Genomic DNA, 25,295 nt, shown 5'->3' on the forward strand with positions numbered 1-25,295 from the left:
CCTGAACCTACTTTGTTGCTTTGGTAACAGGCAAAGTATTGTGAAAAGAATGTCCCCTGCAGGAGTCCTCACCCATGACTGAAACAAGTTGGTGCATAAATACCCCAACTCTTTTCCCCCTCATGTAGGATGACTTTGAGAAAGTGTTTTTGACACTTGATGCCAGAGCTTCCCCAGAGAGGCTGAGTGCCAGTCACCCACAGTGACTAAGCCTAGTAGCTGGCTTAGTAACACACCCTTTATTGGGACACGTTTCTGTCCCATTTCCCCATCACCTACTGGCATTCCCTCAACTAACTACTTGCACTTCAATCGTGGCCTTAGCATCTTCTCCTGGGGAAACCCAGATTAAGTCAATCACTCACCAAAGAAAGTGGAAGCTGACCAAAACTCACCGGACAAACAGCTGTCCTGCTATTCCTGTTATTAACAATTCCCCCACGGAAGAATTTCAAGCCATGATTTATATCCGGATGTTAATTTTTCTCTACCTCTTCTTAAATCTCTCTCTTCCCCTCTAACTTCTACCAATGTCCAGCCTGCCAATGACAGGTTTCTTCTCCCTTAGTTCTCAGTAGCCCTTATCCAAAAGTTTTACTTCCCTGGCAATCTGTTTCAGAGATGTCCACCATTTGTGGCATCGACTCTTTTGTTCAACTGGCTCTTATAACAGTGTACTTATTCTTACGTGCACAACAGATCTAACCTGCCATATGTTTATTTCCACCAGGGTCCCCCCGCCATCTGGACAGTGGGAGCTAATGCCCCAGGGAAGGCATAGCCATAAGCCAATTTACATTAAGACACAGACTCTAGACATACAGCCTAAGTGTGGACACAGAGCTGACTCCAGCTGACAATGCCACCAGACTGATTGATTTCATCCACAGTGCGTGGAGGTTCCCATGTCTCATAGACAGAGGCAAAGACCTTATTTAGGCTGTGTGACTAATCCAATTGTTTATTCCCTTGCTATACTCATCTTTATTTGATCTGAGGGCTCCAAGTCCAGGATAACAGTTTCAAGTGTCCCCCCCTTCAACCCTATCCAATTCCCTCGGTCTCAGTTTGGAAGAAGCCCGAAGATACTATGCCTATGGTCAATATTTTCTTTAAGGCTGTTCTTGTCATTTCTGTAACCATTAGATTTTTTTAAAGATTAAAGAGCTGGTTACAATCATAAAAATTAAAATTACTTAACACCAGTTTTTCAACATTTCTCTTGCCCCAGCAAACACCATGGGGGAAGGGGATATAGAGGTGCTTTTATGACCTACTTTCTGCCTCTTTGTAAAGTTTCTGCTCTTTCTTTTTCTTACTTTCTCTCTTTCTTTTTTCTTTTTATTTCGACATTGGATATTTAAAGAATCTGCCACTATTTTCAGCAAGCACCTCCCTTCCCCACCCGAGTGCTACCTGCACAGTTACCCAAAACACTCCTTTAGGGCCCAGAAGCTGGGAGGAGAAGAGTACTCTATCAGCAGTCATCATTTGCCAGCTGCGCCCCAGGAACCCTCTCTGCTCACTGAAGACTTGAAGTCCTGCTGGAAGGAAGGCTGGCACCCCCTGCTCCTCGGTGCTGGCAAGATGCAGACCCTTGCTAGCACAGCTTTGTCGCAGGCCCACAGCCCTCTGCAGGAGAGGCACTCCCTGGCATCACACAGCAGAAACAGCTCTGCTGATAGGTTTTACACACATACACACACACACACTTCATTTCTTTTACTCAGCCTGGAAAGTTTTCACAAGCTTTTTCCAAATCTAATTTTAATAAAAACCTTCTAGGTGGTCTTCTGAGGGGTTAAATATATTCTTAATATCTAGCATAGGACCCAACACATAGTAAGTGCTCATTAAGTATCTGCATCTTTATCTACCTATATATCTGTTTCAGTGAAACAACAAAACAATTAAGAAGTGTCCAACAGAAAATGCCATTCTTAAAAAATTGAAAAAAGAACATTCCTTTATGAAGATTGGTACACTGAATAAATACAGAATTAATGTCTTTTTTTCCCCAAAGCTTGATTTCCAGGAGCACTTGTCCTTGAAGTCTGAGGCTAATTTGAGCATATTACAATAGCTAACAAGATACAATGGTAGGTTGTAAAAAGAATCTAAGACAGAGAGAATCCAGCTCTCTGCCAATGCTACGTGAAAACCTGATTAATGGGCACCATACTGTTCCAGTAAGATAGCTGACCTCCTCTTACAGATCTATTATAAGAACCGATGACTTCTTCATCCCCTTGACTACTTGGAAAACAGAACTACATTGAGCAGTTTTTGCATTCCCAGTGCCAGGTACAATTTTCATGCACAGTAGGCATTCAGGGACAGATTGGTGAATGACTAGATTGGTGTATCCCAGGAAATAACCATGTAATGTGTGCCAACATTTTTTTAAGGCCTAAGCACTTACTTAGGTGTACAAGGTGGTGTTTTCATAAACAGGCTGAAAGGTCTCTTTAATTCCAGGGACAACTTAAAAACCAGCTAAAATCCCACAGGGCTCAGAGGCCTTAGCCAGCGACGGGGGCTGGGGGTGGGGGTGTGTGCTTCTTCAGAGTGTGGAAGCCTGTATTTCTTCCCTTGAGTTGAGAGATACTTTGAGGACAGAACAACTTACATCCGGAGTTCCTGTTGGATCAGGCCAAAGCTGCTCTCTGAGGGACTTCTCCGGAAATCACACCCTTCCTGTCTGCCTTTCCCCAGTCTGATACCAGTTTCTCCTGAGAACACTCCCTTAATAAGTAAGTAATCATGGCAGGGAAGCAAGTGAGAATAACAGGATAGATTCTGTGTCGGGTGACCCCTGCACAGCCCACCCTGTCCCCAGCTCACCTCTCTGCTCCCCTCAGCAGTGAACGCCAGTCCTGCCTAAACGCTCTCTGCCAGACCTCCTGAGCCCACCCACTCTCCCTTTCTACTTAGTGTCCCCAACCCCCACCACTTGCTGCTTCCTACACACATATGGCCACCCTTGAACTTTGACTTCTAACGATCATACCACTCATTCCTATCCCCAACAAACCTCTGTAGTTCATTTGATGGACCCAGCCTCCAGAATGGGCCGAGTCTTTACCCTATTTTGTCTCTAGAGAAATGTGGGAGAACCAGCTGCACCCCTTGGGTGGCACACCTGCCTACATGAGCAGACATCAGACAAATAGGGCACCTGTCAAGGAAAGGCAGAGGTAGATTCCCAGCAGGGGAAAGGTACAAATAGGAAAGAAAAGGTACAAAGGAAGAGGTCAATGTCGTGGAAAGAGAAAGTGTGATGGGGCCATTTCAACTCCTATTAATTGAGAGAGGCAGACCTCCGCCAAGATGGAGGCATAGGTGGAAACACTGTGCCTTCTCCCACAACCAAGTTTGAATACAACAAAGGTTTGGAGAAACAAAGACACAACCAAAGGACAGAAAATTGAATTATACGGAAGTCCGACTACATCTAACAGTTCAACGGGGACGGTAAGAGGGGCGGAGCCAGCAGCGAGCAGGGTCAGGCAGGACAGGGCCCCCGACCCAGGCGCGCAGGCAGACGGGAACCAGTTGGGGTGCGGGGCAGACCTCAGGCGCATATTCGCGCACAGTGAGACAGACCACGCAGGCCCCAGGGGGAGAGGGCTGACAGCGGTGGCACACTCACGTGCAGTGGGACAAAACACGTGGGCCTGGTGACAGCAGCGACTGCGGCACTGGTGAGGGCCGTGGCGGCAGGCGGCGGACAGGACGCCATAGTCCCTCTTTGACCCCGCCCCCACATACAACATCACAACCCAGTGACTTAGTTGCCCTGCAATACCAGTGAGAGCCATTGTCCCTCTTTGACCCCGCCCCCACATACAACATCACAACCCAGCGACTTAGTTGCCCTGTTCTAGTGAACACTTTAGGGCTCTGATCCTGCTATGGAACAGGCACGAACAACCCGAAAGATGGCACAAGAAGAACTCAAAGTCCAAGAGCCAATAACTCTCAGCGACCAAGAAATTGCCAGCCTCTCAGAAGCACAATTCAAGACACTATTTATCAGGATGCTCACAGAACTGGTAGATTATAGTCACAAATTAGAGGAACATATGAAGGCTAAACTAATTGAAATGAAGGGAGATGCACAGGAAACCAATAGTGATGGAAAGGAAACTGGGACTCAAATCAATGGAATGGACCAGAAGGAAGAACAAAACATCCCACCAGAAAGGAATGAAGAAATGAGAATTCAAAAAAATGAGGAGAGGCTTAGGAACCTCCAGGACATCTTTAAACGTTCCAACATCCGGATTATAGGGGTACCAGAAGGGGGAAAGAAACAGCCACGAGTGGAAAACTTATTTGAACAAATAATAAAGGAGAACTTCCCCAGTCTGGCAAAGGAAATAGACTTCCAGGAAATCCAGGAAGCTCAGAGAGTGCCAAAGAAGTTGGACCCAAGAAGGAACACACCAAGGCACATCATAATTACATTAGCCAAGACTAAAATGAAGGAGAGAATCCTAGAAGCAGCAAGGGATAAGGGGACAGTCACCTACAAAGGAGTACCCATCAGACTGTCAGCGGATTTCTCAAAAGAGACCTTACAGGCAAGAAGGGGCTGGAAAGAAGTATTCCAAGTCATGAAATCCAAAGACCTACAGCCAAGATTGCTTTATCCAGCAAAACTTTCATTTAGAATGGAAGGACAGATAAAGTGCTTCTCAGATAAGGTCAAGTTCAAGGAGTTCATCATCACCAAGCCCTTATTATATGAAATGCTAAAGGGACTTATCTAAGAAAAAGAAGATGAAAAATATGAACAGTGAAAGGACAGCAAACTCACAGTTATTAACAACCACACATAAAACAAAAGCAAACCAAGAGGACAGCTAGACCAGGAGTGGAACCATAGAAATGAAGAACACATGGAGGGTTAGAAATAGGGGGGTGGGAGGGGGAGAAGGGGGGAGAAGGTACAGAAAATAGCATAGATGATAGGTAGAAAATAGATAGGGGGAGGTCGAGAATAGTGGGGGAAATATAGAATCCAAAGAACTTGAGACATGTGGTTATAAACTAAGGGGGGGAGAATGGTGGGGGAGGGAGGGTGTGGGTGGACGGGAATGAAGGGGGGGAATAGAACAACTGTAATGGTATAATCAATAAAATATATTTTAAAAAAATTGAGAGAGGCAAATCCACTTGGACAGATTCTCAGTTACAAAGCATCTTTCTTCACCTGTCTCTGTCCTCTTTCTCTACAAGGGACCTCTCCTGATGAGTTTGTAGAAGGTCCATGCTCTGTAGAAGGAAATACTGTGGCTGCCATTTAGTCATCTGGACTTGGATAATAGTGATTTCACCTGATCAGTATAGGTCCTGGAAGATGATGGCCCCACTACACTGGCCCCACCCATCAGAAGATTGTTTGATTAATCCAGCTTTGTAAGTCACTGCAAAGTCAACATGGATTGAGACAAACTGTAGAGTCCATTCTCTCTAGGGTCCCCTGACACACTAATGCAGATCCTTCCTAATCCCCTCAGCCTATTTTGGCTCCAAGCATGGAAAGCAAGGCTGTATGGGAATCTACGTTTGTTTCTGAGCAGTGTTCAATGTCCACATCATTTAGAACTTCCTCTACTTTATATTTGTAATGGTAACATTTACAGGGAAGTACAGCCATTCGGCCTGTTGGTCAATTGCCTGCCCTGCCATGTCAATTTTTAGACAGCATGACCACACACACAAACGCTCACACACGCACACACACCCCTCTGATTGTATGGCTGGCCCCAGGACTGTGGCTCTAGGCCATGTTGATTAAATCCGTAGTGAGAACCCAAGTCAAGACAGACCTAGGCCAGGAAACAGGACTTGGAAATACAGGCGCATTAAGGGCTCTCAGGGGTCCAATTGGTCTCTGTAGGGTACTTGAGCTGAAAAGTGATATGAAATGGAGGCTAGGTCAACCATGTTAGTTCAAAAGAAAAGAAAGGGAAACATGCTAGTGAGAGACATGGGCAACAGTCATGCAGAGAGAGGTGGAGACTGGCAAGAGCGTGGCCAGGGTAAGACAAAGCAGTTACCCAGCTGTACTGGCACCTCCAGATGCGTGGCGAAAATGACTAACCTTAGGTTTTATCATATATTCCGTATTTTTCTAACAAATTCCCCTCCTTGTTAAAGTGAATTTGAGTAGATTTAACTCAAGGAAATAAAAGAAGAGCCCTGACTGGTGTGGCTCAGTGGACTGAATGCCAGTCTGTGAACCAAAGGGTCACAGGTTCGAATCCCAGTCTGGGGCATGTGACTGGGTTGCAGGCCAGGTCCCTGGGAGGAGGCATTTGAGAGGCAACCACACATTAATGTTTCTCTCCCTCTCTTTCTTCCTCCCCCTCTATAAAAATAAATAAATAAAAATTTTTAAAAAGAAAGAAGAAAGGAGAGGAGAGGGAAAGGAAGAAAAGAAAAGAAAAACCCTGTATACTATAGGAACAAGAAGGCATGGGGCCTTGGTTTTGTTTGTTTGAATGCTGCTGCGAAGACAGGGGACCATTCAATTAACCAGTGATTTCTGACTTCTCAGTATTGTACTATTGTCCTTTCTGTGCTGATCAGGAGAAAGTTCACCTACATTTAGAATAGATGGTGTAACCTCTCATCATTTTAGGAAGTATTACCAAATTAGATAACAGAATTCCCGATTTTCTAGCCAACTCAACAGGGTTACCTAAATGCTTAGATTAACATATCTAGTTATCGTTACTGAATCATAAGCTGATAAATTCATACAGCCTGAAACATTGCAGATGAGAGAGGGTGTGAAGAAATACGCTTATATCCCTCTTTTTAGTTAGCATCAATTTCAGAACAAACTTGGGGCCAAGAATAACTGTTTGTTCTCCCCATGATGAAATGTGCTTTCCAGCAACATTGAGTCCTTCCCACCAGTACTGGGTTACGATGTCGGTGTGGTTTGGTTATTCTCGTGCCAACATGAGGGTCGGCCTAATTATTCAAGTGCCAGCCCAAGAGCTCAGTCCTCAGTTTCTCTTCCAGGGATGACAGCATAACCTTCCTGATACATCAGATACCTCTTACTGCCAAACTTCCCTCCACAGGAGACTGCTAACCAAACCCACCTGAGCTCTAATGCTTTCTCTTCTGAACTTTGACATAGCTTTTAAAAACTTTAATCTTCACCAAAGGACATGCTTCCTGATTTGAGAGAGAGGGGAGGGGAGGGAGAGAGAGCGAGAGAAACATCCATCTGTTGCCTCGCACACGTGCCCTGACCAGGGCCCAAACCCACAGTCTAGGCATGTGCCCTGGCCAGGAACTGAACCAACAACAATGTGGTTTATGGGACAATACTCCAACCAAATGAACCGCACCAGTCAGGCCCGATGTAGAATTTTAAACATACATTTGGGTCACTTGCCAGCCTTTGGCAATTTCCAAGTTTCCCACAGATTAATGAAAAAACCCAGCTGTTTCCAACTGTTTGGAACAGAGCAATATGTGATAAAATGAAGATAGAGGGAAATCTTTATCCAATTTCTCCAGCAGTCAGAGGGATTTGGAACACATTGGAAAGAAAAACTGCAAGCTCGATTGTTCAAAGATTTTTGAAAAGAAGAAGAAAGAAAGCTTTGTTATTACATTTCTGAGAATGCCTTTTATTTACCAAACAGAGAGAGCTAAAAAGCTATTCTTTGATTAATCGGGTACAAGTTCATGCTGTCTTCGTAATCTGGCCTGGAAGTAACTTTAGTGAAAGGCGAGCAGCTCTGGCTCATGCAAAGGGCATTTGGACTTTTGAACAGTGATCTGAGAACAGGCTGCAGGGCAGCAGCGAGGTGAGACTGCTGTGCGCAGCGGTGCCCCGCACCTGCCCTTGCTAAGGGACGACTCTGCTTGTTCATTTGCTAACCTCAATCTTCCACAGAACCTTTTCCACACACAGTGCTCATCTGGATACCCATATGCAAAGGCGGGGTGGGACACCTACGCTTCCAACCCTTTACAAAAATTAACTCAACATGAATCATAGACCTATATGCGGAGTCTAAAACTAAACAACTTCTGGAAGACGGACTACGGCACGAAAACCACAACGCAGGAAGAAAAACGGTGAATGGGGACACATCAGAATGAAGGGCTTCTGCTCGTCAAAAGTCACTGTCAGAGAATGAAAAGGCAAGACGGTCTGCGAGAAAATGTTCGCAAAGCGCAAGTCTGACAAAGGGCTTGTTTCCAGAATACATAACTCTCGAAACTCACTGATAGGGAAGCAACCTATTTTTTAAAATCTGGCAAAACATTTGAACAGACACTTTACCAAAGAAGGCATAAACATGGAAAATAATCACATAAAAAGATGCTCAACATCATTAGTCAAATACAAATTAAAACCATAAGGAGATCCTACCACACAGGCTGGAATTGTAAAGACTGGCAATAGCTCGTGCTTGCAAGGACACGGGGGCCCTGGAACTCCGACACCCTGCTGCTTGGAATACAAGATGGTGCAGGCACCTTGAAAACAGTTTTGCGGTTTCTTGTAAATTTAAATGCAGACTTTTCCTATGGCCCAGCAATCCCCTTCCAGGTATTTACTCATGTAGAATAAAAACCTGTGTTCATGCAAAAACCTAAGCACAAATATCTATTTGTAGCTTCATTAAAAATTGGCAAACAGTAGAAACAACCCAAATGTATCTTATCTGGAGAACTGACAAACTGTGGGATATCCATTATCCATGGGATACTGCTTAGCAATAAAAAGAAACAAACTGATAATACCCACAACAATGTGCATGAATCTCAATTGTATTATTTGAGAAGTTGTGTTCCAAGCAAGAAGCCAGGCTCAAAAGGCTACGTAACGTATACAAATATTGAATCATTATATTGTGCACCTGAAAATAATAGTTATGTGTCAATTATATGTTGACTTCTAAACAATAAATATAATTTTTAAGTAAAATAACTTTTAAAGGCTACACAATAGATTTAAATGGCATTTTTGCAAAGGCAAACTATAGGGAAAAAAAACAAACCAGTGGTTTCCAGGGACTGGGAGGGGGTGTGGAAGAGGCTGACTAAAAAGGGGCAGGAGGAAATTTTAGGGGGGATAGAACTTTCTATAACTTCACTGTGGTATCACTACAAAATTGAATGTAATTCCAAAACTCACACTACAAGTGGTGACTTTTATTTTATATAGACTTTGTTTTGATTCTCAAAATGGGGGGAAATCCTTCACAGATTGGTACTATTGCAAAATAAATAAAATTAATTTCTAGAAAGAAAGATACAAAAAAGGCCTATGTGATACAAATACAAATCTTTATTATTAGGTTCAATGAACCTAAAATTTGTTTTGTCCAAAGTTGGGGGCGGGGGGCGGATAGACCTGAGCCACTCAGACTTATAAACGGCTTGAGAAGAATCTGGAGAGCCCTGGCTGGTGCAGCTCAGTGGACTGAGCACGGGCCTGTGAAGCAAAGGGTCACGGGTTCAATTCCCACTCAGGGCACATGCCTGGGTTGCAGGCCTGGTCCCCAGTAGGGGACACATGAGAGGCAACCACACATTGATGTTTCTTTCCCACTCTTTCTCCTTCCCTTCCCCTCTCTCTAAAAATAAATAAATAAAATATTTTTTAAAAAAAGAATCTGTAGAAAGAGCCAAGAGGGCACAGAGGGAGAGCTGGTGTAGAGAGAAGTTGAATGAGGATGGGTAGGGCCCTGGAGGCAGTGAGATAAAGAGGGTGTGGTGGGGCGGCAGTGGGGGATTGGAGGGGATGGCAGCAAGAACAAGGAGACCCTTGACAGCAGAGGCTGGCTGGGTCATGTTAGCGACCCAGGTGAAGTCTGGCCACACTCCTCAGCTGCACAAGCAACTCGGGCCTGAGCAGACACCTTCAGACATGATCTTTTTGTGAGATTAACAAGGCAGCTGTTTCCTGTGTGTTCAGGAAACTTCTAGGAGACACTTAACCATAGACCTTTCTTTTAACTCCCAATAACCTAGTTGTAGATAGGAAAGGGAAAAATGGTCACTCCCTAATATTTCTGCATAAAGAAAGTTTCTTTAGCATCTTCATGCAGTGCTCTTCATGTGCATGGCAGCATCCAAGGTGCTGAAGACACAGCAGTGACCAAAATCCCAGACGTCACAGAGCTCACGTGCAGGTGGGGGCCACAGACACAGCCAAAAAAACCAGACATACAATAAAGTAGTGCCCCTTATCCATGGTTTTGCTTCCCATGGTTTTAGCTACCAATAGTCTGAAAATATGAAATGTAAAATTCCAGGGGAGAAAAAAAACAACTCATAAGTTTTAAACTGTGTGCCATTCTGAGTGGTGTGATAAAATCTCGAGCTATCACACCCACCCTGCCCAGGGCACACACCACCCTTTTGTCCAGCCTCCCCACGTGGAATATGCTCCCTGCCTGCTAGTCACTTAGTGCCACTGTGGTTATCAGACTGGCTGTCACAGTTGTGAAGGGCTTGTCTCCGAATCACCCTGATTGTACTCAATACTGGCCCAAAAGCACCAGAGTAGTGTGGCTGGCAATTTGGACATGCCAGAGAGAAGCCATGTTTAAATGAAAAAGTTACAGTTCTCGACTTAATAAGGAAAGAAAAAAAATTTCATGCTGAGATTGCTAAAATCAATGGTAAGAACTGATCTTTTACTCTTGAAATGGTGAAGAAGAGAAAAATATTGTGCTAGTTTAGAGAGAGAAAGAGAAATACATTTATATAACTTAATACAGTACATTGTTTTAATTGTCCTATTTTATTATTAGTTATTGTTGGTAATCTTTTACTGTGCTTAATTTATAAATTAAACTTTATCATAGATATGTATCATAATTAAACTGTATCATAGATATGTATCCTAGATATGTGTGTTTACCACAAGAGTGTGTATGTGTTTGGTATTACCCACACTTTCGGGTACCAGTGGGGTCTTGGAACACATCCCCTGTGGATGAGGGGCACGTCCATACGCCTTCTCTGGACTTGAATCTCCTCGTCTGTGCTGTGTGGAGTGACTATTCTAATGTCTGCAACATAAGGCTTTTTGGAGAATTAAACAAGATAATACGTAGCAAATACTTGTTATAGGACTTAGTTCATAGTAAGTAGTTACTAAGTAGTGACTATTTTTTAGAATTTTAAACAAGAAAACACGTTCCAAACTATTAAATATTAAAGGAATAGATTTTAAGTTGCCAGAGCTTGGAAAGGGAGAAGTTGTTATCCTTCGGCATCATCTGGAAAAGCTGTGCCATGGAAGTAAGCTGTGAGCTGGCCTGGAAGAGTGGCCAGTATTTGAACACTGGAGAAGAAACAGCCACTGAGGCAGCACGAAGCATGAAGGGGAGGGATCAACCTGGAACTGAGGGTGGCGCTCAAAGAGGCAGGATGTGGATATCGCGCGTGCTGAGCACCATGATGGGCACTTTGTGTATGTCTCATTGAAGCTCCTCAGCAACCCTGTGAGGGGACGAGTTAGTGCGGGTCCTCAGAGAAACAGAACCAATAGGATGTCTTCGTTTGCTCAGGCTGGCCTACCAAAATACCATCGACTGGGTGGCTTGAACAGCAGAAATGTGTGTCCCTTAGCTCTGGAGCTGGAAGATCAGCGGTCAGCATGGTAAGGTTCTGGTGAGAGGTCCCTTCCTGGACCCACCCCTAACAGTGTCCTCACCTGGCCTGCCTCCTAGAGAGTCAGGCACACCCGCAGCTCTGGAGCAGGGGCGGCAGTGTGCTGGTAACCGGGGAGCTGATATCGAGGGTGAAGTTTGGGGCAGTCTGCTGGAGAAGGCCTGCTGGCTCGGGGAAAGATGGCCATTGATTTAGCCTTCAGCTAACTGAATGGGGCCCACCCACATGATGGAACGCAAACTCCTGTATGCAAAGTCCACCAATTTAAATGTCATTCTCATCCAAAAACACTCTCACAGAAACATCCAGGATAATGTTTGACCAAATATCTGGGTATCACAGCCCAGCCAAGGTGACATATAAAATAAACCGATTGCAAGTGGGTTTTAACCTTAGTTTACAGACAAACAAACTGAAGCTCTAAGAGAGTAAGTAACACGCTCAAGGAGGTGAAATAGCTGAGGAAGAGTTGAAACCCCGGTCTGTCTGAGTCTACATCCCAGGGCTGTTCTTGATGTTTTTGTGCTGCGTCTATAGAGGAAGTCATTTCAGGGTGACATTTGGAAAGAGGAGGAGGACTAGCTATGGAGTTGTCTCAGTGCAGCACTCTACATATGCTGAACACACACTTCAGGGGTGGGGGGTGAGTCCACGGAGGCGCAGATGGAACCTCAAGTAATCACTCCGAGTAGTCACAGGTGCAAAGAGGGAAATGATTCTGGGTATTTCTTCATATCTGGCTTAGCTTTAGAGCTGCAGTATTCAAAATGGTAACTATTAGCCACATATGCCTATTAAAATACTTCATTAATTAAAATGAAATCAAATAAAAATTCAGCCCTCCAAAAACGATTCAGTTTCTCAGGACACTAGCCACATTTGAAGGCTCAGCAGCTACCTGTGGTGAGTGGCTACGTGATGGGCAGCTTAGGGACCATCCCCTCATCAGAGAAAGTTCTGGGGCTGTGCTACTCCAGAGAGACTGTGCCAGTCCTCCCATCACGGAATTTCATATGCATGTCCTGTGAGCACCATCCATGAGAAGACGTGGCACTCTAAGCCCACCCAGTGCCCCAGCCAAGGCCCTATTACACATGCAAATCAGAGGGCAGCTGGCCCTCTGGTGCCTGCTCTTGCCTTGAAGAGGTAGAGGGACGGCTTGCCCTGCGGGATCTTTCCATAGACTGAAGGTGCCATTGACTTTTGGCCCCCTCCAAACTCTAAACATCTAACAAGAGCCAGATGCAAGAGTAGTAGATTTAAAGTCCCGTCAATAAGGACACTGAGGCCTGAAATGAAACACTTGGCATTTGATTTGACTAAAATGTTAAACTCCCATTTTATTGGCCCAATAAAATGTGAACAGCCAATTTTTAGGTTGGAGGCTTCGCAAATGTGTGTATGTGTGTGTGGACATGTAAATAGGTTTTCAAGACAAAGCTAATAGCGGAGTCAAAAACTGGCCTTCCAAATAAAACTTCAGTGATAATAATCATTGTTTATGGGCCCAAAATGTTATACATGATAAATGGGCTGTCGCATGAAACCCTTTCCTGAGGTGAGTGATAAAACAAAATTTCTGCTGGGCTGCAACGTCTGTGAAGAGTGAAGACAACAGGGGCAGCAGGAGAGATTGGAACTGTCAGAAAACAGGAACCTTCCAAAGGCGGTGACGTCATCTCTCAGCGCTTCCCGCTGGACCCGCTGGCTGCAGCGCACCAAGATGCAAATGACTGACTTAATGAAAAGTGAGACCTGGCAGGCTCTGCAGCTGTGGAGGGGGGTTAGAAAGTAATAATGGTTATGTTAAATGTTTGGCTCAAGATAAGCATGACAGTTCAAAACAAAACAAAACAAAACTTGCCTTTCCCAATCAACAAGATCATAAAAAATACTTTTGCGCTCTGATACCAATTTTATCTCTTTCCCTTCTTTTTAGAGTGTAAACATGGCCGGCTGGAATAGACTTACTTTTCTCTATTCCTCTCACTAACTACAGAAGAAGAAGAAAATAAGCCTACACATTATAGAAAACAAACATGGGAGACCCTGAAAGGTGAAGAGAAAGCCAACGGTTAGGGAGGTCAGGACCCTTGGAACAGAGTGGTGGGAATTCCCTGAGTTGTCTTTGTAACCATACCTCAGGCTGGGAGCTGAAAGAGCTTCCAGAAACACCAGCTAGTGTAGGTCAGCAACGACAACAACGAAAGCCTGCTCCTTTCGGCCAGAGGACCAAGAAAAGGGCAGCCTAGTAAGACAGAACTTCCAGACAATGAAATTTTGATTGCCTTAATCCAATCAAACCCCACAGACAAATAAATAGTGGGGCTCTACCCCCACCCACGCCAGCAAAGCTTGGCGGGAGCCTAGACTTTCACCCCCTGGCAGCGAGGTACCAAGCTGTGAACTAGGACTTTCACCCCTGCCAAGTGATAACAAGTCCCACCTCCACTCCCAGATACAGAGACCATGTGCAGAGCCGGGACTTCCACCCCCACCCAGCAGCACTGAGGTATGAGGCCTAGGAAACCTAGTAGAAAGTCAGGATGTTCCCCATTGCCATTGTCACTAGCAGTAACAAGGCCATGTTCCCTCTTATGCTGCCAGTGAAGACTATGTGGGGAGCGGTAACAAGGAATTCCTCCTGCCCCTCTCAGCCAGGGAGCAATTGGCAAAGGCCGGTGGGGGTCAGGGCTCCTATGCAATTACAAGCAACTCACCTGAGTGTCAACAGGTATAGGGAGAGGCGGAACTTCCACCTGCTAAGGTCGAGGTGCTTCCTCCCCTCCCCTCAATGGAGTGGTGACAGGAAGCCAGCTGAAACAGAAGGTTTAAATAAGATTTAGAATCTTACCACACAATAACCAAAATGTCCAGGATTCGATCAAAGATACTCATCCTGCCGAGAACCAGGGGGATGTCAGGTTGCATGAAAAAAGACAATCGACAGATGCTGGCACCAAGTGGCAAAGAGGTTTGAATGACCTGAACAAGATCTCAAAGCAACCGTCGTAAAGTGCTTCAGCAAGCAATCATGGGCGTGCTGGAAAGAAACGAAAACATTGAAAGGCTCAGCAAAGAAACAGAAAGACTCACTAAAGATAGAGAAAATATTAAGAAAAACCAAATGACAATTTTAGAACCCCAGATGTCCTTCAAATAGTGTTATGTCCATAATGTGGAATATTACTTAGCAATAAGAAGGAATATATTATTTGTAAAGATTTTATTTTTTTATTTTTAGAGAGAAGAGAAGGGAAGGAGAGAAACATCAATCAGTTGCCGCTCGCATGCCCCCAATCCAGCCCCCAACCCAGGCATGTGCCCTAACTGGGAATTGAACTGGCGACCTTTAGGCTCACAGGCTGGCCCTCAACCCACTGAACCACACCAGCCAGGACAAAAGAAAGTAATACATTATTAACACATGCAGCAACCTAGATGACTCTCCAGAGAATTATGCTGAATGAAAAAAGTAAATCCCAAAGTTACGTAGAATTCCATTTATATAACATTCTGGAAATGAAAAAAATTCTAAAAATGAAGACAGTGGTTGCCAAGAGTTAAGGAAGGGGTGAGAGCGGGAGGAAAGTGGCCGTAGCTGCAAAAGGGCGAGTCCAGAGATCCTCGTGGAGACACACAAAGGCTCGATATCTGGACGCTAAACTACTGTCTTCACCACACACAAAAGTCAACTCCAGATGAATTAAAGTCTTGAATGTAAGACCTGAAACCACAAAACTCCTATAAGAAAACGTGTATGGGGAGTAAGTTCCTTGACATCAGTCTTGGAGATGATATTTTGTATCTGAATTTAAATGCAGAGACAACAAAGGCAAAAATAATTGAGCAGGACTATAGCAAACAGTAAAGGAAACAACAAAATAAAAAGGCAATCTACTGAATGAAAGAAAATATTTGTAAATATCTTATAAGGGGTTAACATCCAAAATATATAATGAACTCATACAACTCAACAGGAAAATACAAACAATCCAATTAAAAAGTGGGCACGGATCTGAATATATATTTTTCTGAAGAAGACATGTAGATGGCCAGCAGGTATGTGAAAAGATGTTCAGCATCACTAATCATGAGAGAAATGCAAAGCAAAACTGCAATGACATACCACCTAAAATATGTTAGAATGGCTATTATCAAAAAGAAGAAATAATAAGTGTTAGTGAGGAAGGGGAGAAAGGGGAACATTTGTGCACTATTGGTGGGATTGTACATTGGTGCAGCTACTGTGGGAAACAGTATGGAGCTTCCTCAAGAAATTAGAAATAGAACTACCATATGAACATTCACTTCTGGGTATTTATCCAAAGAAAATGAAAGTGCTAATTCAAAAGATACATACACTCCATGTTCATTGCAGAATTATTTGCAATAGTTAACATGTGAAAACAACCTATGTATCCATAGATAAATGAATGAAGAAGATATCATACAAACACACACACGGTGGAATACTATTCAGCCATGAAAAGGAATAAAATCTTGCCATTTGCAACAATATGGATGGACTTTGAGGGCATTATGCTAAGTATAAAATAAATAAAACAGAAAAAGACAAATATCATATGATCTCACTTATATGTGGAATCTTTAAAAACATTAAGCAAAAAATCAAGTCCATAGCTACAAAGAAGAGACTGGTGATTGCCAGAAATGGGATGTTGGAGTTGAGGGAAATGGGTAAAGGGAGTCAAAAGATACAAACTTTGTTAGAAAGTAAGTCAGCCCTGGGGATGTAATATATGGCTTGGTGACTGTGGTTAACGATGCTACATTGCATAAAGAGAAATGTTTATATTGCATATTTGAAGTTGCCAAGAGAGTAAGCCTTAAAAGTCCTCAGGAGATGAGAAAAAAAATTTGTAACCATGTTTGGTGACAGATGTTAACTGGACTTACTAAGGTGGTCATTTCACAATGTATACACATAACATATCATTATTTGTGCACTGGAAACTATTATAATGTTACATGTCAATTATACCTCACTTTTTTAGAATGTTTTATATAGTGACTGTATTAATGCCAATATCCCAGTTTTTATATTGGACGATGGTGTCACAAGATGTTACCTTAGGGGAAACTGGGTAAAGAATACATGGGACATATCAGTATTGTTTCTTACTGCACCTAAATTTATAATGACCTGAAAATAAAAAGTTTATTTTTTAAAAAATACAAACAGCACAGCTTCAAAGGTAGATGACTCATATATTATAACCAAATATGTAGTGGTTTTTGGATTCATTTCCCACCCCTCACTCTAACACTCGTCGAAGTACGATATTTACCCTCATGAAATTGCAGTAACTGACAATAGAGTACAACATTCATTCTCAGTTCGAGGAAACACAGCTCTGTTTTGCAGACAAAGAACAGAAGAAGGCCTAAGAATAAAGAACTGCACTCCTTTTCTGGGTATTCAATAATACAATTCCTTAGGCATAAAAAGAACTATCTTTATGAAAAGGATTATTAAAAAGAACTAATTTTTAAGATTAATTAATGCATTAATTCAAAAGCACTTATGGTTTTGTCAAAAGCATCGTATGTCTACCATGTCTATAGGTTTATATTTGCTCCAATTGCTATTTCGAACCTTTGGTAACGAGAGGGTGGGACTGGACAACCACTAGCTCTCCCCCCTCCCAGCCTTGGCTCTAACATTGATAACTCCAGGTCCACCTCCCCCCATCACCTCAGAGCAAACAGTTATGAATGGAACAGTACTGTGTGACTAGAGAAAAATAACACCATTATTTTGTCATTAACAGATAATGCCTGTTCCTTTACATCAATATCACTGATGGCGTCAATACTGCACAAAGCCCGAGAGAGACGCAGATGGGTTGGTGGGAAATGAAAAGGCCAGAGCCATTTAGAAATGATCATTCCTCTTTTCACTCATTTCCTACTGCCCAGAACCAGTCTGTGTGTCATGCTTGGAAGAAAAAAAAATGATGGGCCACGGAAATTGTTTTTCCATTGCTCTGGCAACAGTGTGCGAGACCGAGAGATGGAGAATTAGGCTTTCTAAAAGAGCGTGTGCTTTCTCAGAGCCGCGCTTGGGGATTTTACCAAAGCAACGGCCCCCAAGTCAGCAGCAATTAAAACAGTGAGAACTCCCTCCACGTTGTCCAAGCCCTGCCTGCCGTGAGCAACACGGCTTTGGAACTGGGATTCTATCCTAACCTCCCCAAGTGCCAATTCCTTTGTGGGAGAGAAGGGATGAAATCGGTATTACATCTTAGGAAATGTTTATATCTTCAAAGGCTCCTTGCAAGATACAACAGCCCTCACTCAACACGGCATTTGGGTGAATTAAGTGTAAATAAATATTAAAATGACTATTAAATTTCCATTCAAATGCATACACATGGGTTTAATACTAATAACTAAAGAAGAAAAACTGGCAAAACACACGTAAAGTAGAGCCAAACACAAGATGCTTGAGAAGTAAGTCAGATTCTCTGAAGACTTAGAGCACTTCTGGGTTTGCTCATCCCTAGTGACAAGAAACTGAGGAGCTGAGACTAACTCCACTGAAACATTCTTTGCACTCTCAGCAGGCGCGACAGTTCACTCCTGCCAGGGGCCCCGGTAGGCCGGGTCGTTAGTGCCAAGGAGAAGGCACAGGTTTCCACGTGCCTTCCATTCTGCAGAGCTCCGTGCTCAGATGCCACCAGGGCCAAATTTTCTCCCCTCCTCCTGGAACCAAGTGCTACATCCAGGAAGAAGTCTTACTTGCTTTTAATTCTTATTCTTTTACCACTAGTTCTTGAAGGGCATATCAGCCTACACTCTAAGGCTGAGATGACTACCATTAAGCCTCTAGAACTTTAGGTTTGTACCCATGCTGATGTGGTGACATCATGAAACAATATAATTACGTGATAAGACCAATGGCCCAGCACTGCTCTCAAATCAACATACCAGGGCAGACAAAGAGGGGTGCCTCGGACTTGCCGCACACCGTTAGGTGAAAATGTAGAGAGTAGGAATGTATGTGGTCGACTCCCGTCAATCCTTAACCACACTTGCTTCTGACAGGGTTAACACAATTGCAAAAACTTGGTATTTGTATAAAGCTCCACAATGTGTAAAAGATTTTTTTCCATGCTATATCTTTCATTCTTCACAATAACCCTCTGAGTGAAGTATTGTAATTGTCAGATGAGGAGCCCATGATCCAGGGAGAGGTCTTCTCAAGCCCACGGTTAGTTAGCAAGGAGCTCTCAGGACTCAGGCCCAGGCGTTCTTTGTGCACGTTCAGTGCCCTGCCCACAGTACCGCTGATGCTGAACAGAGCCATTCAGCAGACTCCAGAGCTGGCAGGTCACCCACATGTACGCCCAGTGCTTTAAACACAGAGCTCACATAGGCTTAAAAGACCTCATGCTCTCCCGAACTGCTGCTCAGACTCAACTTGCTAACCAAGCATTTCACCATGACCATGAATTTGTTAGTATTTTAACTCTTAGACTATGTGGACCACAATGTTTTTATGTGAAACACTTAGAATATCCTGGACATTTAACTCTATTTTCCACCATAGAAGATCCCAAGTACCCCATGGGTATCAAAGCCATCTCTGACCAAATGTCTGCCAAAACGTTTTAGAGAATAAAGGTATCTGATTAACTGACACTTGAGTGCATGTGTTTACAGATGAGCAAAAGAAATCACTATCCGAAGTTTTAGAGAATGTGTACAGTGGTTTCTTTCATTAGTGGAGACACTCTCTGGTCCTTGACTCAAACCTCTGCCGATACATTCAGTTGAGATGCCACTATCCACCTGCTGCATCCTATGTTGCACGATAATCTAAATACAAGGCTGTATCTCATTAAAGCGAGTGTTTTGTTTCAAATTAACTAACAAAATCTTTATCAAAAAGCCAAACCAGCTGCTTTCATGAATATCCAAAACAGGTGTATTTGTATATTTACTCAATATTTTAATTGCCCACTACCCTTGCATACTTTGGAAATAGCTCATTGAAACTAGAAAACCAAACGGTGAAACAATCAGACCCCTGTAAATCCTGGCCCAAATGAAAGTGGTTGGATTAGCAAAACCCACAGGATACAAGCTCTGGTGAAATTTTCAGCCCATTAATCTATTTGTATGACAGAATAATAGATCCAGTAAACTGAAGAGAAGCAAGCAGTGTAATATATCTTGATTTAAGAAAGGATTTTTTATTTAGTCTCACACAGCAGAACACACAACAACCTGGTAGTTACTGGTAGGCAGCTGGGGGATGGGAGGGTTATAGCCAAGAAGCAGCTGTGAAGAGGCGACCGTCAACAAACGAAGAACTTTCACTCGTTAATCTATGGCATGAGTATTTCGTATGACTGCATTCTCACTGGGTTTAAGAGCACCACCCATTCAATAGGAAAACCAGTCCCTTGGACAGGGGTCGCCAGAGTGGTGATACACAGCCTTTGTGCCCTTGAGAGATTACCTGGGAAACACTGGGTTATTGGAGAGGAGCAGAGGGAAGAGGAAGTGGGAGCAAGGGAATTGGGGTGGGGGTTGGTGGGGATATTGCCCATAAGGGAAGAGTTACTGAGGAGGAAAGGATGAGTAAAGGTGAAAAGGATCCTTGAGTCATGGTGAGGTCTAAGTGGAATACAAGTCAATGTTATACCTAGAAGGGACTCTGAAAGGTCCCTCCTCGCACTAGTTGTTAAATGCCAGGTTTTATCAGTCTTCGGTGAGATAAAAAAAATAAGGATAGCATAGCATTAAGTTTTTCATGGGGGTTTTTTTAAATTGAATGTAAAGGCTGTCCCTCACGACTACTCTCCTCCCTCTCTCCATAAACACACACACACACACACACACACACACACACCACACCACCACCCCCTCATAGTGGGTGATATTTTGACACTTTTTCAATGCCCTTACTTGACAAAAAGAACTGTTGGTAATTCAGTGTCAGTCCGTAAAATCATTTTAGAAATTGTACTGGTCGGTAAAATCCAAAAGTCTAGAAATCACTGGCCTAGTCCATCCTTTTTTCCTTCTCACTAAGTAAATTAGCCTAAGTATCCAGGTCCACTCAATTTGAAAGTTCCCTGGCAACTCAGACCAAAATTTAGTCAGTCTTGAAATGTTCTGGCTAGTCCCGCGCTCACTCGGTGCCAAGCAGCCGCTTGCCTGACGTTTCAGCCGGATTGGAAAGGAAGGTGGTGTGACCCAGGTGTATTTCGGGTGTATCAGAAGACCAGGTTCTCACACACAATTGAAAAAGGGGAACATTAACTTACATCGCTGATTCAGAAACCAACAAATTAAAACAAGGAGAGGCCTGGGCCAAAGAGGAAACAGCAGGAAATAATTAGAATTAAGATTCTTGTTTCTAGGCATGTGCAGTAAAATAGTCCTTGGATCAATTTTATTTTCCTCCTTTGATGAAGCCAAATTAACTTAAACCAATTGTTAGAAGAACTGCCAGTTATGGATACTAATGTCACAGAGTCTAAAATATTCACCCTGAAGGCTTCTTGGTTAAAACATTTAAAAGAATTCCCCCAGTCATTAAACTCATTAGGAATTACACCTTGGTATGTCCTAAACTAATTATTACAGAAACTTCAAACAGAAAAGTCCTACCCAATTCTGCACCCCTTTCCAGCTCTCCCCCACCCACTCCCAACTTCCAGATCCTCAGTTTAAAGCAGACAGTGAAGAAAGTGCTAACAGGGATGGGGGTTGGGGATAGTGCCTTCCAGGAGTTCAGACTTCTTAGCACCAAACTACTGTATTTCCCCAGCACTACAGGAGCAAAGAGCTTGCCCTAATGGGAGAAAGAACAAAAAAGAAATTACTTAATCCAAACTGATTTAGGTCACGTACAGGCAGAATCACCCTGCTTGACCTCTTAACACACACATGTGTGTAGACACATAAACACATGCTTTTAATTACACTCTTTTTTGTATTGTCATTTCCCTTATAAAAGCCTCTGCTCCCCAAAAATACACTGAACTGCATGGACACATACATAGCTGCCAATCACCCACACTGACTCTGGTGTTTGGCAGGTGTGTGCAATATGTTGCTGCACTAGGTCATCCAATAGCAAGGGGTCATTAAGAAGTAGCAGGCACTGCCTGGATAAAGGGGATTGTACCACTCAGCTCTGCCACTCAGTAGCTGTGTGACCTCAAGCCAGTCATTTATGTCTCCAGGCCTCTGTTTTCTTGTCTATAAAAAGACAGATGCAGAATACTGGCGCTGGTCACTTCCCTTGCAGCCTTACCATTCGAGGTTCTGTGCAACTACAAATGACTTAATAACCACCAGCAGCTAAACAGAGCACACACATCCCAGCCAGAGGGTGAGCAGAATCTGTGGCTGACCGTAGCCAAACTTAGACTTTAATGTGAGGTTCTTTTTACAGTTAGTTTTGGAGTGAACTCAAAAACTGAAAGGAAGTTGGATTCCAATCCCTAAGTCAGTCCAGCAATCATTTTCCAAGGGCAAAAGACAAAACCTGCAAGCCTTAGGGAGAGCCAGACTGCTGATATGCAACAGCCAACTCCAGGAGAATCCTGCAGATGGGGTGCCCTGGATGCGTGCTCCGAGAAGCTGGTCAGTCACCCAGCACAGTCCCTGAAAGCAGACCGGACCAGGCACCCAGCTTCCCTGTGGGCACCAGAGGCTGCCACGTTGACTGCCACTCGGAATGAAGACACACAGGTCTTGAGCCACCACCCTCACCCACATGCTACACAAATCAACTTGCCCCCTAAACTCAGTAAAAACATTAGCTTTTATCAGAATGCTGATGGGTTTTCAGAAACAGAAAGACTTACTGAAAGGAAGAAAGCAGTTCTTTGAATAATGTGGCACAGCTTCAGGGCCTGCCTGGGGTGAATGGGAATTAAAATAATCAAAATCAATGGTAATGATGTGCTCAAGGAGCAGATCTGAAATGCAGATTACCCACTCAGTAGTCAACTCACTAATGACATTAAACAATATGAAATACAAACAGGAGAAAAAACAATCTAAGCCAATTACCCTGATTATTCTTCTGACATCAAGAGGTAGGGCAGATGAAGCTAAATTTCCATATATTAATATGTAAGCCAGTATAGAATAGAAAGTAATACATATAATGAAGACCCACTAGACTTGAGTACACATAACTAAAATTTCTAATCAAGCAAAAAACAATTTTCTAAATGATAATTAGCAATAATTATGTTTTTTAAGTGTAGGTTATTATGAAGTACAAGCTATAATATTTTTTAAATCTAAAAAAACTCAGAATTTCATTTCCTAGCTATAGTACATCAGCTGTAATGAACAGAGCAACTTCAGAGTAGATTTCTCTGGATCTTGTCAATAAATGGACCTTCAGTTACATGTGTCATTGGTGTGATCAAAAGTAGACGTTCACGAAGAAGGGCAATATTAACTAGGTTGCATGTTCTATGTCAGAGAAAGAAAGGAACAAAGAACAAAGGGGGGGAAGTAACAGGAATAGAAAGATTAAATTAGAAATCTATCACTCCTAAAATATTTTGTTGAAACAATATATGACTCTGGATAGACCTTTAACTGATTCTTCTTTTATTTCTCAATTTACAAATAATCGTTCGCAAGGAGCAAGGCAGAATTCTTGCCAAGTGAGCAGTGAAGACAGTGAGAGCACCGCTTGTCTTCTTACTACCTGTGTCTGTATTATGAGTTCCGTAAATGGGGGCACAGTGGGGAGAGCGGTTGGGGCAGGGGGTGGCTAATTAAAGCAACAGCATACACCTACAATGACCTACATGCATGCACACATGCACACTCCTACACGCAGGCACACACGGGCACCACACAGGAAGTACTGACAACCCCTGGTGCACAAGAGTGTCTGTAAGGACAGAGCAGGGCTAGCGCATAGGGCAACGCCACTGAAGGCAGCATTGTGCCACGCACATAGATCTCACCATTCCTTCCAGTTCCACCACCATTGTCTGCAAAATGAACCATGGCACAGGACACTGAAGCCAGTGGCTTTCCTAACATCCCGTGGCTGGTCCCTCCGACCATCGTGGAAGGCATACAAGAACCATGTGTTTTTAATAGTTTGCCTTTAGGAGACACTGCAGATGAGCTGAAATCTGAACCTCACACAGGAACAAACACTAACCTGGAATCCTAGTTCTGGTGCAGGACGAACATTTCATTCCTGAGGTTCCAGAGAAATTTCCAGCTGAATGATCACACCAGCAAAGGTCCCTTCATGTCATATCTGACAACAAAGCCAGGTTTTATTTCAGTTTCCCATTTAACTGCCACCACTGACAACAACAAAAATAGAGCCCTTTAAAAATAAAACCCATCTTAAGTCAGCCTCAATTTTTAAAACACAAATAAAAATCTCAGGTTAATGTATGCAATGGCAGGTGCCCATCTATTTGCCCTCTAGTCACCTCATGGGCCACTAGGAAAGCGTGAGGAGAAAACTTTAGTGTTAAACTCCAGCAAAACCACACACGCAGTTAATACCACTGAATTATATGCTTTAAAACAATAAGGATGGTAAATTTTGTGTGAAGTCTGTCTTACTACAATAAACAAAAACTGGGGGAAAACTCTAGCAAAATCAGTGAAAAGTTATGCCCAAAGCTGAAAATAGAAGAGGTCAAAACAACAGTGGGGGAGGGGGTAAAGGGGGTCAAACATATGGGGACAGAAGACCTGACTCTGGCTAACGGGCACACAGTGCGGTGCACAGATGATACGTCACAGTTGCACACCTGAAACCTGCATAATCTTACTAACCGAAGTCACTTGACTAAATGTAATTTAAAAATAAAAATTAAAAAACAACCGTGGTTAGAGGCAAATTGCTGCATGGGACGTGAAAGAGTGCTATCGCGGAGGTCTCCGTGGACACCTTGCGTTGTAGCACATTGCTTTCTGCTTTGGGGATTTTGTGTGTGTGTGTTTTTTATATACATATATAAGCAGCCAGCATAGCCAGGGGTTGATTTCCCATTAAAAGCTGCTTTTCAAACAACTAGGTTGCTGACCGGAACTTCTGACCCACATACTTGGACCTTGTGCTGATGCCGGCTCCACACTGTCAGAGCCCAGAGCTTTCCACTGAAGTTGACTTGACTTTAACAAATTTCTTTACTCACACTGTGTCATTCAGCTTTTTCCAGCCTGTTGTAGATGCTCAACTACCTGCCTCCAGCCTTCAGCAGATAGATAAAAAGACACATACTAGTTGCTTGACAGATTTAAGGGAGAAACAGGGCTGCATTTCGATGAGAAAAGAATCTTTCGGACAACTGCTTTCTGAAAGTGACACAAGGTAGCTGTGAGCTGAAACGAGAATCCACAATGAGGCTTTGAAAAGTAGCCTGTGCCTTCGATTGGGATTTAACATTATATTCAGAATATTTATTCTCAGCCCTAAGTATAAAAAAGCACTTTGTTAAAAATGAAAATCCTGGGAGACTAAAAGAATAGATAAATAAGGCTCTCCTGTTGCACATGAAATTGCTAAGACTAGTAATCTCAAAAGAGAAGGAAATAATAGCCCCCTGACACTCACTGAGCATCTACTATACTTTCAGCAA

At 43.2% G+C, this 25,295-nt stretch overlaps 1 long non-coding RNA gene across 1 annotated transcript; it reads right to left on the bottom strand.

Annotated features, from left to right (window-relative positions):
• Positions 1 to 12,845: 12,845 nt before the first annotated feature.
• On the bottom strand, positions 12,846 to 14,468 carry LOC118977413 (uncharacterized). The gene is made up of 3 exons (XR_005064526.1): positions 14,391 to 14,468; positions 13,811 to 13,932; positions 12,846 to 13,441 (listed from the first exon to the last, which is right to left on the bottom strand). It is a non-coding gene; the product is annotated as an uncharacterized LOC118977413 (long non-coding RNA).
• Between the last annotated feature and the right edge of the window lie 10,827 nt (positions 14,469 to 25,295).

The sequence above is a fragment of the Sturnira hondurensis genome, unplaced genomic scaffold (assembly GCF_014824575.4).
Source record: "Sturnira hondurensis isolate 20B ecotype Veracruz unplaced genomic scaffold, ASM1482457v3 Scaffold0021354, whole genome shotgun sequence".
Lineage (NCBI taxonomy): Eukaryota > Metazoa > Chordata > Mammalia > Chiroptera > Phyllostomidae > Sturnira > Sturnira hondurensis.